Source organism: Moschus berezovskii, chromosome 22 (genome assembly GCF_049115385.1).
Source record: "Moschus berezovskii isolate FMDL1 chromosome 22, NW_MosBer_1.0, whole genome shotgun sequence".
In the NCBI taxonomy this organism is placed as follows: Eukaryota; Metazoa; Chordata; class Mammalia; order Artiodactyla; family Moschidae; genus Moschus; species Moschus berezovskii.
This window is the reverse complement of record NC_142481.1, coordinates 54,384,275-54,401,051: the sequence shown is the minus strand read 5'-3', so window position 1 is coordinate 54,401,051 and position 16,777 is coordinate 54,384,275. Positions and strand designations below refer to the sequence as shown.

The following is a 16,777-nucleotide window of genomic DNA, read 5'->3' as shown; positions in this document are numbered from 1 at the left end:
AAAAAGAAGGGCTGCGTACCAACTGTAGTTAAGTCTGTTATTTTAATAAAATTACACGTGCAAATATTTTAGGTGCCTTCCTGTGTAACAGATGCTTCACATTTTCATTTCTCAAGATAATTATAGACAATAAACCTCATTATTCCCATTTTACAGATCAGCATATTGAGTGTCAGAGATTCTGTACAAAATCTTGTACAGCTGGGGAGGTAGGACTCTTCACATCTATGCATTCCGGCTCCCAAGCCAATATTTTCTCTGTGTATATAACGGATATTTGTATTTTTAAATTAAGTATCCAGGAGTGCATATTTAATACTGGCTAATTGATTGCAGCCATGAAATTAAAAGACGCTTACTCCTTGGAAGGAAAGTTATGACCAACCTAGATAGTATATTAAAAAGCAGAGACATTACTTTGCCAACCAAGGTCCGTCTAGTCAAGGCAATGGTTTTTCCCGTGGTCATGTATGGATGAGAGAGTTGGACTGTGAAGAAGGCTGATCGCCGAAGAATCGATGCTTTTGAACTGTGGTGTTGGAGAAGACTCTTGAGAGTCCCTTATACTGCAAGGAGATCCAACCAGTCCATTCTAAAGGAGATCAATCCTGGATGTTCATTGGAGGGACTGATGCTAAAGCTGAAACTGCAATACTTTGGCCACCTCATGCGACGAGTTGACTCACTGGAAAAGACTCTGATGCTGGGAAAGGTTGGGGGCGGGAGGAGAAGGGGACGACAGAGAATGAGATGGCTGGATGGCATCACCGACTCTGTGGACATGAGTTTGAGTGAACTCCGGGAGTTGGTGATGGACAGGGAGGCCTGGCGTGCTGTGATTCATGGGGTCGCGGAGAGTCGGACACGACTGAGCGACTGAACTGAACTGAACTGAACTGAATGTGTTTCTAATCGAATCACTGAGTCATGTAGCTGTTCAGTCATCTGGAAGATGATCTCTGCTGAGGGTTGTCACTCTTGAGTATCAACCAGACTCTTCTGAAGGCTGTGTTCACATGTAGATCACTAGACTCTGTCCCTGGAGCCTCTGATTTAGTCTTAGATGGAGACCAGGAACTGCATTTCTAACAAGCTCCTCAATGGTGAGGATGCTGCTGATCCTAGGACCATACTCTGAGAATCCCTGCTGCTGCTGCTAAGTCATTTCAGTCGTGTCCGACTCTGTGCGACCCCATAGATGGCAGCCCACCAGGCTCCCCCATCCCTGGAATTCTCCAGACAAGAACACTCTTGTGGGTTGCCATTTCCTTCTCCAACGCATGAAAGTGAAAAGTGAAAGTGAAGTCACTCAGTCGTGTCCGACTCTTCTCGACCCCATGGACTGCAGCCTACCAGGCTCCTCCGTCCATGGGAGTTTCCAGGCAAGAGTACTGGAGTGGGTTGCCATTGCCTTCTCCACTGAGAATCCCTAGTCTATGCCAATCCTATCATTTCTGCAATGAACAAATTGAAGAGGGGATGTCAATACTATTTTTGTCAGAAAACTCCCCCTTCTGCCTGAATTGACTCTGCCAGAATTGAACTACAGAGATATATAACTAACTCTCAGAAGTGGAAATTTAGAGTTTGGTTTGTTGGCTTCTTTGCTTATTTTAATTCAAGAGTAGAAACCATAGGATGTCTTTGTTCTCACATTTTCTCCTAATTTATTATCTCCTTTTGAAAATTTAATCAAGAGGAACTCCCCCTCACACACATTTCTTTTCTGCTGCCCTTTCCTCCCCCACCTTTTCACTTTGAAATTTGTGCTGTGCTTTGTAGTCACTCAGAATATTTTCAAAAACATCATCATGTGGATGGATCTGTTACAGACATGGCTGGTGAAGGCTCTAGATAGCTGCCCAGACCCCTATTGAATCAAAGAGTTGCTTTTCTTTTTTTTTTTTTTCTTTTTAAAGGAATTAGAGATAATTTGTGCATTTGAGACTAGCCACATCCTTTGGTGAAATCTATCAGTCCATTTTTGATGTCGGTCACCAGTAGTGGTGCCTGCTTGCAGTAGGTTGTAAAAAACAACTATTTGGTTCGGTTCATCCTTCAAGGTGAAGCCCAAAGCCATTTCTTCCATGAAGCCTTCTATGGCTCAGGCTCAAACAAGACCTCTTGTTCTTTTCTCCTTCCCAGAGAACTTAGTTCCCACTTGTGTATTCCCAGTTATGTAGCACTGTCACCTGATTTTAAATGGCTGACTGACTCACTGACTATCTCATTATTATTAAAGACAGGGTCTGAACTTTCTTCTGTTTTATGCATGGGGGACCCATAGAATCCTTGAGACTAGTTTGCTGAGCAGGTGAGAGACAGCAGAGGAAAGCAGGAAGAGGTGTGAGCTTTGCAGTTGGGCTGATTGGTTTGGAGCTCGAATCCTTCTGCACCTGTTACACAAGCATAGCTTCACAGATTTGCCTGTCACACAGCTTTCATTTGGACTCAGTTTCTTTATTTGTAAAGTGGGGAGATAATACCAATATGACACACTGTTGTGAAAAATTAATAAGATATTGAGATAATGCATGCAAAGTCCTAACTCACTGCCTGACTCACAGAAAGAGTTGAATAAATATTAGATGTAAATGCAGTGTTCACAGACCCATTCTAACCTCTGGAGGGTTAGTTAAATGGGAATTGACTTCCTAACTTCAATACAGTGCGAGAATCCAAAACCACCTCCCTAACTTACACCGGTTCCTGGAGGCCTGTGTCTTCATATTCTGTCTTGCCTCTGGGTCCTATGCTTTAAAGGCTGCCTCATTTTTTACCAAACCAAACAAACAGTAAAACATGGCCCCTGAAACAGTGTGCACAAGAAGCCCACACCATGCACATCATTTATGAAGCGGTTGAATTTTACTAATGAATTGAGGATCAGGGAAGTCATTTATGATCTTCTACCATGTCTCCAGCTTTCTGCTTCCTTCCCACCCCCACAATTCTGCTCCTCACATTTTCTCACTTGATTTCCTGTTTTCTCCCAACTAACCTTTATTTATTTGGGCAGAGCTCTTTAGCGACCACTGTGTTTTCCTCACCCAAACCCAATGGGAGGCTCGATAGACGGTCTTGCCCTTGCCCATCTTCCTCAGAGGGCTTTGGGTTGAGCTCAGCAGCTGTTTTAGTCATTAAGGCTATTAGGAATGTTTTCAAAGTTGTTACTGGTGGAAGAGTGAGCAACAATTCTACCTCATTTTCCCTTCATTTCTCCTGCACTCTTGTTAATTATCACCAGATTTCACTGTTATACCCACTCCCTAGCCTAGAACTGTGTCCTTTCTCAGTACCCTTTAAATGAACAAAAATTCGTATGTATGTACCCAGGCTTAAAAGGCATTAAGAACTCAGGAAACCATCCGATTCAAACTTATAAAATTATAGAAGAAATATGCTATGTAACTCAAATGTGGTAATTTTCTGAGTTTGCGGGGTTTTACTTAAAATACACAGTAACTATCCCTTTGCATTTCTTCAATATAGCTACTAACTTTGTGGAGACGGTAAAGCAATTTGAGGGATTTTTGATTTCTTTCTTTTGACTCTCAGTGATTTGCTTCTTGCTAATGAGTCAAGCCCTCATCAGAGAAAATAAAATCACTATTTCCTTACCACCTTTGGGCTGGATAATTCCCATTTCATTTTCCAGGAATCTAAATCTTCAAATGGCTTCACTTACAGAGTGAAGAAAATCACACATCTTAGTCATTTTGGGGGTAATAATGATAGACTGTCTACAAGGAAAGAAACAAAAATTAATGACAAATTACACAGGAAAATGACAGATCACTTTATGTGTGTGAAACAGACCTTGAAGACAAACAGTTTTGTGTGTGAGCTTGAGCAAAAGCATGATTCTCAGCTAATTTCTTGGCTCTAAATTAAATTATTGCTTTAGAGACATAAAAAATACAGATATACACAATTCCCTTCTGCTCTTCTGGGTATATTCATCTTCTCTATGAGTGCCTGTCCATATATTTAATGACTGCAAATAATGGATTTTAAAAGTTTATTTAAAAAGTTAAACCCCTCAGGATTCTATTTTGGATGGAAAATATCTCTCAGCAGACCTTTATTTTTGAAAATTAAAAGTAACACACAGGCATTGAGATAACATTTAGTTGAGTGTGAGTCATTTTCCTCACTCTGCTGATTGTCGTTATGGCTAATCATGCAACTGAGAGCACAAAATCCATTGCGGAGGGTTTGCTTGCCTTAGCACTGAGGTAGCTTAGAGTAGATATCTTGAAAAATGGGGGAGAAAAATGTGACATTGGCCTACAGCAGGGGTCAGCAAACTTTTTCAGAAAAGAGCCAGACAATAAATATTTTAGGCTTGTGAGCCAGTCTCTGCTGCAACTATTCAATCCTGCAATTGTAGAATAAACACAGACATGGACAACATGTAAGCAAATAGTAGGGTTGTGTTCCAATAAAGCTTTATTTATAAAGGAAAGAGTTGGCTGGAATTGGCCCTCCAGCCATAAGTTTCTGATTCCTAGTTTAGAGGGACATGTGGCCATAAGATGACCTATAAGCTCTTTGCTTCTTTCAGCTGATTTTAGAGATTTATGTCAGTATATCAGTATGAATTCATCTCATGGATTCAACATCTCGGTAGGGCATGCTCTAGAAAGTCTGCAGTGTACCTTTCTCTATACAGCTGCCCGCCCCCCAAAAACAAACAAACCAACCAACCAAGGCAATGAGGCCCATCTGCTGGTGTCATCATAGCATTTCCCTTTCACAGGTTCTATACACACCCCAAACTCTGGCTCACAAAGTGGGATTAAGCGTTTCACTAAGAGCCCCGAGGCTCCCTCTATCCATCAGCAGAGGAGATGAACAGGAGAGCAGAAATAACATCTAAAGCTCCAGTCTACCTTTCAAAGTTGGGTGCCAGCACGACAATCTGATATAGGAACCATCTGACAGGTCATCCATCGAAGACTGACTCATTTGGAAAAACTTGACTGAGTGCCTACCATTTTTCAGGTTCTGTGCTAGTAGGCACTAGAGACACAAAAGTTACTAGGTTGATAAAGCCCTTGAAAATGGGAAGATTTTATTCTGGTTGGGGAGCGTGATATGAGAGGAAACCAGAAAGAAGGGGGCTGAACCAAGTTTTCTCTTTGAAAGTGAGACTCTGGTAAGCAGCTGTGTAGTAGTAGGAAGAAACATCAGCTGTATCCTTGAAACATGTATTCACTCCACAAAACACACGTGCCTAGTCTCTGTGGAGCAGTGAAGGCAGACGGCAAGTGAGAAATAGTTGCTTCAAGAAGCTCACAGTCTAGTAGAGAGAAAAAGAAACAAACGATGACAATTTGAATTCCTAAGTATTGGTGCACACCCAGAAATTCACAGGAAAGGAAATTAAAATGGCCAGTACTGTGAGACCAAGCCTAACATCACTATTCATCAGAAAAATGCAAATTAACACTATATTTTTTTGCAACTCACAAATTGGCAAAAAAATATCATGTTATCCACTGTTAGTGTGAGGAAAGAGAACTCTATTACATGTTGGATTAGAGTCCAAGGCCATAAAATCTTTCCGGTGGATGATTTGTCAAAGTCTAACTAAATTTTAAATGAGCATTTGATTTGAATCAGCAGTTTCTAAGATGGGTCTCAACTGAGGAAAAAAAAAATGCTTCCACATATACACAAAAATTCAGCCCTAAAGGTGTTTATTACCAACCGGTTAGTAATTATGAAACAGAAAATATCCGTGTCCAGCAACAGGAGACTGCTTTAATGATAGCATATTCATACTAAGCAGTATTATCTAGTCATGAAAAAGAATGAAGTACTTCTATATGGGCTGACATAAAAAGTTTGTAATAGATGTATGAGCGGAACTGCTGTAGCATATCTGTGTGTGTATAGCTTGTTAATCTGGTAGAATATACATCAATTTGTGTGGCTGATGGGACAATAAGGGATGGAAGGAGGGTAAATGGGTGCATTTCCCTTTTCACTCCAGTGAAATTAAAAATGTTGTCTTGTATTTGGAAATGGCCATTAAAATACTATGTGTTGGAGGATGGGTGCACAATAAGTTCAACCTTGATTCTCGAAGGGGTTGCAGTTCAGTAATCTATAGAAAAACCAAATCTACACTCCTGGAGTTCCTTGCTTATTCTGAACACTTCTTCAAAGTGGAAAGAAGTCATTCCTTTCTGTCTGGTATTTTCCCAGGATATGTCAAGTCCTATTCGTAAGTGATTATATCAGAAAATCAACATAATCCAAAGGTCCTCTCTTCACAGTGTTTGCAGTGAGTTTCCAGCATCTTAGCATTTAAGTGTTTTCAGATTACATCCTTTTAAACATCTGTGATTCATTATCGTAAATATCACAGTTATGTGGGACCAGATGCTTCAGCTTGCAGCACGTATACATAAAGAAAAAGCATGAGCAATAAATCTCGGAACCTGAGACTTGCCATGGATAGATGCAAAAAGAACACTCCAGATACACAGGGCCTTCTGTAATCACAGCAATATACTCGAGATCCCCTATAAGAATCCTTCAATTGCAAAAGTTGCCACTTTTGATGGAAAGCTGTGATTTACGTTTGGCTAGTGCACTTCCCCTGATAATTCAGGTAGGGTGGAAAGCCTTCAGCTGTGCTAGCTTTCACTTCTTAAGGAAATGAATGTGGGCTATGGTTGTCAAGAGAAGAAATCACAGGAAAACGGGGTACCTTTAACAAACGATGAGATACTCTTGGCAGGCAGCCTCCTGCATTCCCATGAGGCTAAAGCTAGAGACAATGCCATATGGCATCAGGGATACAATAAAAATCTCTTGGCAACTGGAGGATGAATAGGCATGACCTAGAGGGCTGATCATTTCCTTGCTTACATCAGAAACCCATATATGTATGCAATAATTAATTGTGCTTTGTGTATTGTAAGCCAGATCACTTTATTTTAATTTCCTGATAAGGTCTTGTCAACTAGACAGAACCAATTTGTAATCACAGCTGGTAAGCATCTCACCCATTGCAATTAGGGAGGAGGTGAGTGAATTAATTGGTTACAACCACAGAGAGTCCACTAATATTTCTGACTGCCAACTTTTACCAGGGTTAGTGCAGAGCATAGCCAGAGAGATGGAGATGAAGCTGTCGGAAGCTCCCAGGTTAGGTTACCAAAGCCTAGGTCAGGAGAAAATTGGGAAGGGGCAAAAGTCAGTGTTTCACACTGTGTTCCAATTTGACTGGCATCCCTTCTGGTTATTAAGTCACCAACGTCTCAATATCTCAGGCATACCTTTTGGGAAGGGTACTCATTCTTGCCTCAGGCAACAAACACTTGAGCCCCCAAACACTACTCTGCAGGTAGCACAAGGACATCTCTGCATGGAAACACTCTAGGTATGCACAGGGAATGCAGGATGGTGTATTCAAAATGCCTCAGGACTTTTCACACACAGGATGCCCATCCACACACTGGCTGCAGACCATCCACGAGTATTAATGAAAATCAAGCCATTCTGAAGATCATGGATTAAACTTCCATGCTATTTTCCCCTCCCCCATGTTGTCTTATCTCCTGTAATCTGGGGATTTGTGATGCATCTATAGTAGAATAGCAGAGCACTGGTCTGCAGAAAGTCCAAATCTCTAAAGTTCTTTGATAAAAGTTATGGACAGATCAATGGTAGCAAATTCCACACATATTTTCTTTCATCCTTTAAAGAAACCATGCTAATAAAAGCACTTGAATACTTTTAGATGTTTTGGGGCTGCATAAAGATCTGGCTGGGTCCCCTTCATGTATTTTCCTAAACCTTTTTCAGAGTTCAAGTATTCCCTGAGCTTTGATCTACAGGGTCTTCTGGCTTCTGCTATATGGGTTTTCCTCCTGATGGATTTAATCATTGGCTTCAACATTCTACTCATCTCTATCATTGACACCTCTTTCACCTTTAGGCAGACCAACTTCCTGTTAATCCATGGGCTCCTAAACTACAGAATAGACTTCTAACATTTACTTTGAATTTCACCGTCCTGGAATGATCCTGCCTCTTCCCTTAAGACCTGAGACAGGACTCTAGAACATATATAAAGAGCAGAGCTTCAGCTTTGCTACTTAATGCTGTGTGGCCCACAGAAGGTTTCTTAATCTCTCTGAGTCTTAGTTTCCTCATCCATAAAACATTGCCTTCGTGGGACTGTTAGAGAACTGAAAGAAATATTTATTAAGTATCTAGCTGTAAATTGTAGAAGGCAATGGCAAGCCACTCCAGTACTCTTGCCTAGAAAATCCCATGGATGGAGGAACCTGGTAGGCTGCAGTCCGTGGGGTCACTAAGGGTCGGACACGACTGAGCGACTTCACTTTCACTTTTCACTTTCACACATTGGAGAAGGAAATGGCAACCCACTCCAGTGTTCTTGCCTGGAGAATCCCAGGGACGGGGGAGCCTGGTAGGCTTCCATCTATGGGGTCACACAGAGTTGGACACGACTGAAGTGACTTAGCAGGAGTAGCAGCAGAGTATCTTGAGGATCTAGGGAAATGCGTTGGTGATTCCCAATGCATGCTGATAGTGAATCAAAACTCTTTAACCCTTGATGCCACAGCCATTTATGTTCACTGAACTAGTGTGAACTAGAGGGAATGATGACATTCACGTGGCATTCTCAACTAGGTCATAAACCAAAGTCTGACATTTTACTAATTCTTGATACCCAGTTTGTCCATTTTTGTGCATCCAGTGGATTGGAAGGCTAACCCAATAAAGATTGATTTGCTATATTTTATATGAAAAATTCATCTCTTTAATTACTAGCTTTTGGAGAATTTTTCAAATACAGTAGTCAAAGGATGCAGAGCAGTGCAGTGAAAAGCCTGGAGTGTGGTGGAACTAGATTTGAACTCAGTTTGAACTCTATCACTAACCTTTGCACCATAGACAACTCAGTCTCTCCAAGTGGCTTGCATTTCCCCTTCTGTAAAACAGTTGAAATATCACAGGAGAATTGAGGTGGGGAGCGCCACTGATTGAATATCTATTATGTTCCTAGTACCCTGTTAAAGACTTGGTGGTTAGTTTCTCCTCTCCTTGAACCTCCCCGCTTCCTCTTCCAGGTTGTTTGTTTATATTATTTATATGTATTTGTTTATTTTTGGCTGTGCTGCTTCTTGGTTGCTGCACGGGATTTTCGCTAGTCGAGGCAAGGAGGGGTTACTGTCTAATTGCAGTGTGCAGGTTTCTCATTGTGGTGGCTTCTCTTATTGCAGAGCATGGACTCTAGGGCGCGCAGGCTTCAGTAGTTTCGGCACATGGGCACAGTAGTTGTGGCCCCCCGGGCTCTAGAGCATAGCCTCAGGAGTTGTGGCGCACAGGCTTGGTTGCTCTGCAGCATGTGGGATCTACCCAGGTCAGGGATCAAACCTGTTTCCTGCATTGACAGGCAGATTCTCTACCACTGAGCCATCAGGGGAGTCTCTCTTCCAGGTTTGAACACTTACAGATCAGTGTTTCAGTTCAGTTCAGTTCAGTCACTCAGTCGTGTCCAACTCTTTGCGATCCCATGGACTGCAGCATGCCAGGCCTCCCTGTCCATCAAGCTGATGATGCCATCCAACCATCTCATCCTCTGTCTTCCCCTTCTCCTCCTGCCCTCAATCTTTCCCAGCATCAGGGTCTTTTCCAATGAGTCAACTCATCGCATGAGGTGGCCAAATATTGGAGTTTCAGCCTCAAAATCAGTCCTTCCAATGAACACCCAGGACTGATCTCCTTTAGGATGGACTGGTTGGATCTTCTTGCAGTCCAAGGGACTCTCAAGAGTCTTCTCCAACACCACAATTCAAAAGCATCAGTTCTTTGGCGCTCAGCTTTCTTTATAGTCCAACTCTCACATCCATACACGACCACCGGAAAAACCATAGCCTTGACTAGACAGACCTTTGTTGGCAAAGTAATGTCTCTGCTTTTTAATATGCTGTCTAGGTTGGTCATAACTTTCCTCCCAAGGAGTAAGCGTCTTTTAATTTCATGGCTGCAGTCACCATCTCCAGTGATTTTGGAGCCCCCCAAAATAAAGTCAGCCACTATTTCTACTGTTTCCCCATCTATCTGCCATAAAGTGATGGGACCGGATGCCATGATCTTAGTTTTCTGAATGTTGAGCTTTAAGCCAACTTTTTCACTCTCCTCTTTCACTTTCATCAAGAGGCTCTTTAGTTCTTCTTCACTTTCTGCCATAAGGGTAGTGTCTGCATATCTGAGGTTACTGATATTTCTCCCGGCAATCTTGATCCCAGCTTGCTTCCTCCAGCCCAGTGTTCCTCATGATGTACTCTGCATATAAGTTAAATAAGCAGGGTGACAATATACAGCCTTGACGTACTCCTTTTCCTATTTGGAACCAGTCTGTTGTTTCATGTCCAGTTCTAACAGTTGCTTCCTGACCTGCATACAGGTTTCTCAAGAGGCAGGTCAGGTGGTCTGGTATTCCCATCTCTTTCAGAATTTTCCACAGTTTATTTACTGAGTGCTATTTCAGATTATAGATTATGGACTCTTTATAGACTATCTTTCTGTTCACGACAGCATTTTAAAATCTAGTTCAGGATTTTAAATCAGAAGCTCATTCAGTACACATTCCCTGAAGACTCTTATTTTGTCTGTTTGTTCGTCTTGGACATTTTAGTTTATTTCTAAGTTCTTGTTACCACTGCCGCTCTCCCACATGCCTTCATCTCCAGTCATCCCCTCATCCCTTCTAAAACCCAAGTGCTTCTTTGGGAACCCAGAAAGTGAATAGCTGATATCCCACTTCAGTTCTAAAGAAGAGAGTGAGTCAAAACTGAAGGACCTTTAGGTCTATGATGCTTAGTTCTGCTAACTTGATGGTAGCCATCATTATAATTAGATCCTCAGATTTTCATAGCCAATTAAAAAATTGGCCCACAAGATTTGCATACTTTTACTATTTAGTTTATGGATTAGGATAATATTTACCTTTAAAAGTTATAATTCATCCCTTCAAATGCTCCTAATATGTAGCTGTATTCTTTAATTTTGTTGGGACTTATGGCCAAAACATTGTCTAGAAAAACACATCCAATTTATAATAAAAAATAGAAAAAATATATAGAAATTCACTTTCTAAGCAATTTTCAGAAAGTACAGCTCTTCAATAAGGTAAGATATACTTGTTGATAACCCCTCACTTTGGGTGATTCTGGTAATTATAAACTTGTTCATTGGTTGACTTTTCCTTACTGTAAGAAATAATGTATTATATGAAGGGATGATCTGCTTGCTTCTAAGATCTACCCTGTGGTGGTATTTGGCCTTTTGACACAATGAAGAAATGGGATACTTGTCCTTCAAAAGGGCAACCCTCCAAATGATACTGTGGTCCAACCTTCTGGTCTCTGAATATCCAGAAGACAGATAATCCACCTTATTTGTTTTAATGTTGGCGTTTATCCCTTTCTACCTACTGTCTTTCATGCCATAAGTGGTCAAATGATACTTTTAATGGGTTAATTGATGGATATATAGTGATTTAGAATAATGGACTTTCCCAGCTGTAAGAGACAGCATCCAATGCTAGAATCTCTTCCAAAACATTCCTGCTCAACAGTCATTTAAGTGCTACTTGAAAGTATCCAATGATCAGCAAATTATTTCAGTCAAAAATAACTGGACCTTCCAAATGGTACCCTGAATTTCTTAAGGCTTTTCTAATATTTGGACAATAATAAGATCATGAAAATATTAATATTTGCACTGCAGCAATGTATAGCTCCCACCTGCACAATTGTAGGATCCCAACCCACCTTCCTTCCTTAGCTTTTATTCTGCTTAGTTCTAGAAGAGCCAAGAGCAATGTATGTGGTCCACCTTCTTAAAGGTTCCTTCCTCCACATGTATGCCATCTCATAGAGTATAGGGGTGCTTGGGAATCACAGGACTGCCAGAGCATCACACACAATCAGGATCTGAATCTCAATATAGGCTTAGTCAAGACATTCTGCCTCGTGTCTCCAGACAGCTCCAACAGCAAGACCAAATACAAGTTATAGTGGAGCAAATCTCTTTCCTCATTAACTTACCCTATAGACACTCAGAAAGGCAGACATGTGTGCATATAATTACTAGATAAATAAAAAACTAAGGACTAAGTAAGAACTATGGACTAGTAATATGAAAACAGAGGGAGTCAGTAATCTGAGACTTGGTGATTCACAAAGTTGCTGAATCAGTGATTTCTGTTTTGATGAGTGGGTGGTTTTCACATTGACTTAACTCAAATCTTCAGGTGAATTTGGACCATCCTCAGTTTTGTTTGAGGAATTTAAAATTGCTTTGCTGCCACAGTTCTGTTATTTATTCATTCAACAAACAGATTGAGTATCTACTGTGTCAGGCATTGTGCCATATAAATTCCAATCTGAGATACAAATTCATAGTGATTATAACCACCACAGGATTGAAAATGCATAACATTTTTTTTTTTTTTTTCAGAAAACAACTCGCTGTGTTTTAAAAAAATCAGTAGCAAGAGGAAAATGTAAGACCCTGGCAGAAAAGACTATCCAGAGCTAGCAGCTCAATTTTTAATGGTTGGCACAGGAAATCCCCTGAAAGCAGATGTGGGCTCTGTAAACCCCTTAAGGGTTTACATGGCAAAAAATAGGTTTTTGCTGAATATCACTTGATGAAATCATTCATTATGATGTCTTTGACTGACATGATAGAATCGAAACTCTATTTTATCAAACTTGGGATTGGCACATGAGATGTATAAGACCATTTTATGTGCATTCTGCACCTATCAAATCTACAAAGCCTCTGGAGGTGAAATCCACTGCTGGGATAATCAGTCATTGTTAGGAACATGCCCAGAACATTATAGAAGCTCTGTAGATGTCAATGCTGACTCCAGGCCAAACATGAAACACAGGATATGGTTCTGTGCATTCAGGAATCAAGAGGGTAGACAGAATGAAGGCTGGAGGATGTATTATCAGTCAAGCATCTATCCCAGTGTGGGTGGCACTGAACATATGTTAATGAAACCTTGATTGACTAGAAGTTTTGAGTAATGAGGGTGTTCAGAGAAACCAAAGGAATTGTTTTCTGTTTCTCTCACTTGCGAATCCATAGAGCCTCTGGACTAAAGTCCTTTGAGTTCTTTCCAAGGAAGTTGGACCCCAGTGGGATACTGAAGATGCAAAAAGCAATTAAATGATGTGCTGTATCCTGGGGAGAGTCCATCTGATGTTTCTGAACTAAGTGCTATTTCAGTTGCTAGAAAGGCATGGCTTTCCATGCCCTAGCAAAGACTCTGCAGATCCACCAATATGCAGGTCCTTCATGCAAAATGGAGCAATTGAATTGTTTGACTAATTGAGGTATGAGTATGTGGATAGATGGTACAGTCTTAAGAGAGAGTAAGCAATGTACAATCTACTTTTTTTTTTTTAACCAGCATACTGCTGAAATAAAGCCATGCTCTTCTGTGTGCAAACATAGGTTGCTAGAAGTAGATCCAGGCACTTCTGACTCTGGGAGGAACACAACTCCCAAGATGACTGACCCCACACTACTACTGGTCGTCACACATCCTCACACACGTGTACAAGCAGAGTCTGGCCACCAACTCTGAGAGGCCTGAAACTTATGTGCAGGTCAGTTTGCAAGTCTCCACAAAATGTGAATAATGTATTTAGGACCATTTACCCATGTCAGATGTGAGTGCATGGATCACAGACTCACCCCAGAACACTTAAAAGCAGAGCACAAATTCCATATTTAGTTTGTACCTATCTACATGAATAGGACTGCTCTATATTTTGCAGTAAATTTAAATCTATCTACATTTTTTTATTTTCCTGGGATCATAATACAGCTTAATTTGTTTCCTCACACATTTCTAGATGGTAAGAAATCTATGCCTTTTCCATCCCTGAGAACCACATTCAAAAGAAAGAAATAGAAAAACATAAAATCAGGGTCAGGAAGATTAAGCCCCTTAATTCACGTACCACACTTCCCATTTCAGTTGCGGTTTTGTCTCCCAGCTAAAGTTTGTCTCTTCGTGACATTTGCATTAAGCCCAGAGGACATTTTGAGTGGAAACATGCTGAAAGCATAATTGAAACACTGAGTGGTGCCATTCATCTAATTTGCATTTTTCCCCCAGGTGGGGAGTTTTCACTTCCCCCTTTCTTCTCCTGGGGTGTTCACAGATTATCACAAAGAATGATGTTGCACAACTGATTCCAATAAATCCCCATGTACAGTGTATTATATGTATAATTTTTCCCCCGTAGCTATTTTAAATGCCATAGTGATAAACTATGTAAGGAAGTTCTTTGTAGGTGCAGAATAGTACAGATAGCTCCTTTTCCCCCTCACATAGAGGTTTTCAATATTTGTTCACGAGTTTAATTGTTTATTATAATTTTTCCTTTCAATTATCCTCATGGTGTTATGCTGAGCTTAGGAGGTTGTATAGAAACATCTATTTTTTACAAAACAGACATAAACTATTCCATTTCATCCTTAATATGTTCTTTGAACTCTGCACCCTAAAGCATGCACTGGCTTGGTCTCTGAGAATCACTGACATCTTGGTTGTGTCGACAAGGTTCATAATGTAAGACAATGATGCAGGGCTGGTACTATCAATTGTGCCCTTTAATAGGAATTTAAGGTGAGATTACAGTCAGTGGGGAAGTAGGGTCTGTTTCCTTTAGGAGGAAGAAGAAACAAAGGGTGTGGTGACCTAGTTTTCTCTTGATTAAGTATTAAATTGCGATTGTTGGTTTGGTCTAGATTGTGCCTTCTCTGAGTTTTGTGGCTTTCTCAAGACCTCATTATTTATGTTATATATATTCTTATGTTATTTATATTATTTTATATAATATATTACATTATTATTGTTAGATAGTGAGAATAGGAAACAGGAGTCCAGAATGGCAGCCCATGAAAATAGAACAAAGGACGGTCCAAGGACTGGAGTGAGGACCTCAGGTAGAACAAACAGCACTCCTGGCTAGCCCAATTTACAGAGGGTAGGCCCAGGGGGAGGAGCAAAACATATAAAAAGAGGAGCCAAAGGGCGGTGATGGGGGTGGGGGAGGTTTCTCTCCCGCGCACGAATGCCTGTCGGCATGCCCTCACGTCTTGAGGATGTATTTTCCTGTTATTTTATAAATAAAACAGAGCTGTAACACAGAGCTGTAACACTGATCTGTCCAAGAGCTATAACACAGTCTGTCCAAGACCTGCTATAACACGGTCTGTCTGAGAACTGTGACACGCAAAGGGCTTTAACGTCCATCACTTCAAATTTTTGTTGACTAGACAGAACCGAGGAGAATACACTCACCTGACATTATAATATATATATTATATATATGTTATATATATTATATTATTATGTTATAGATATTATTTCAAATATCAGAAGCCCTCTTAGATTATATCAGATAATCATATTGGGTTCATTTAGGATTTTCCATAAAATGTTACAGAAAAAACATGAACAAACTTTTCAGCCAACCCAATATAATTATATCAGAGCCTTCCTAGACTACAAACCTGAATATGGTGGACCTAAGCATAAATTTGTTTAAATGAGAGAGGAATTTAACCTAAGCCAGCTGCTAGAGCATGGAACACACATCATTAGTACATACAAGGACTAATGTAATGTATGGTTTTACTTGCCTCCTTTATTTTAATATTTTTAGAAAAATATGTTTGGCACATTCATCATGTACTGTAAAGATTATTTTTAAATAATTGTATACATAAAAATGTGAGTCGATTAAAAGAAAAATATTAAGGGAGTAACAGATTAGGTATGAAAGCATGGCTAGATTGTGAATGTGAAAGCTGAGTGATTAAAGGAAGGAACACATTCGCTTAGGCAAACGACCTAGACTAACTGGCCTTAACCTCATTCGGACTCTCTAAGTCTCAGCTTCCAGAAGGAAAAAAAAGTATTCACCCCAGATAGGTAATGTGAGGATTCACTGCAATCACAAATGTACAATTTTCAGCAGAATGTCGTTCTTTTAGGCAAAAAGAATACCTTACACAACTTGTGGAGTCCGCTCTGGGCAGACACTCTTAATTCCACTCCTTTGAAGTTATTTTCCCTTCATGATCTCTCAAGTGAGATAGGTAGAGCTTTGCCAAGAAAAGTGGGAGGATCCAAAGATGGGCAAGGTTGGATCAGAATCATCTGCCTCATCGCTTTAGCTTCAGCAGAAATATCTGTAGTAACCATCTCCATGGTAACCGCATGGGCCAGAGCACCGCTACCTGACTGGACAGAGGCAGAAGGACCCAGGAGGCAGTCAGAAAACCAGCTAGAAGAAGGAAGCTGTGTAGAAAAGGAAAGGGGACTCCTTCAATGCCCAGAATTACAGGAAAATTGATGATAGTAATTCTTATTCACAGAGCATTGTAATAGAGCACTGCCACCGGCCGCAACCCCTAGCACTCTCGTGGCCGTTGCTGCCTGCCATAACCCCCAACCCCTTACCGGGAAACGGTTACCACAAGACCATTAAACAGTCACTCAGCCATTGGTCGGTGCAGCAGTGGGCCTCTCCGCCAAGCGAGCACCTGTCACTGAGTGACCGTTAGTAGTCCTGCTCAGCCATTGGTCGGTGCAGCAGTGGGCCCCTCCCCCAGGCGAGCACCTGTCACTGAGTGACCGTTAGTAGTCCTGCTCAGCCATTGGTCGGTGCAGCAGTGGGCCCCTCCC

At 40.9% G+C, this 16,777-nt stretch overlaps 1 protein-coding gene across 1 annotated transcript in view; it reads left to right on the top strand.

Moving 5' to 3' along the window:
- The window catches only part of CDH13 (cadherin 13), a 1,084,595-nt gene that overhangs the window by 368,028 nt on the left and 699,790 nt on the right, over positions 1-16,777 (top strand). The gene's annotated exons all lie outside the window — the stretch shown is intronic.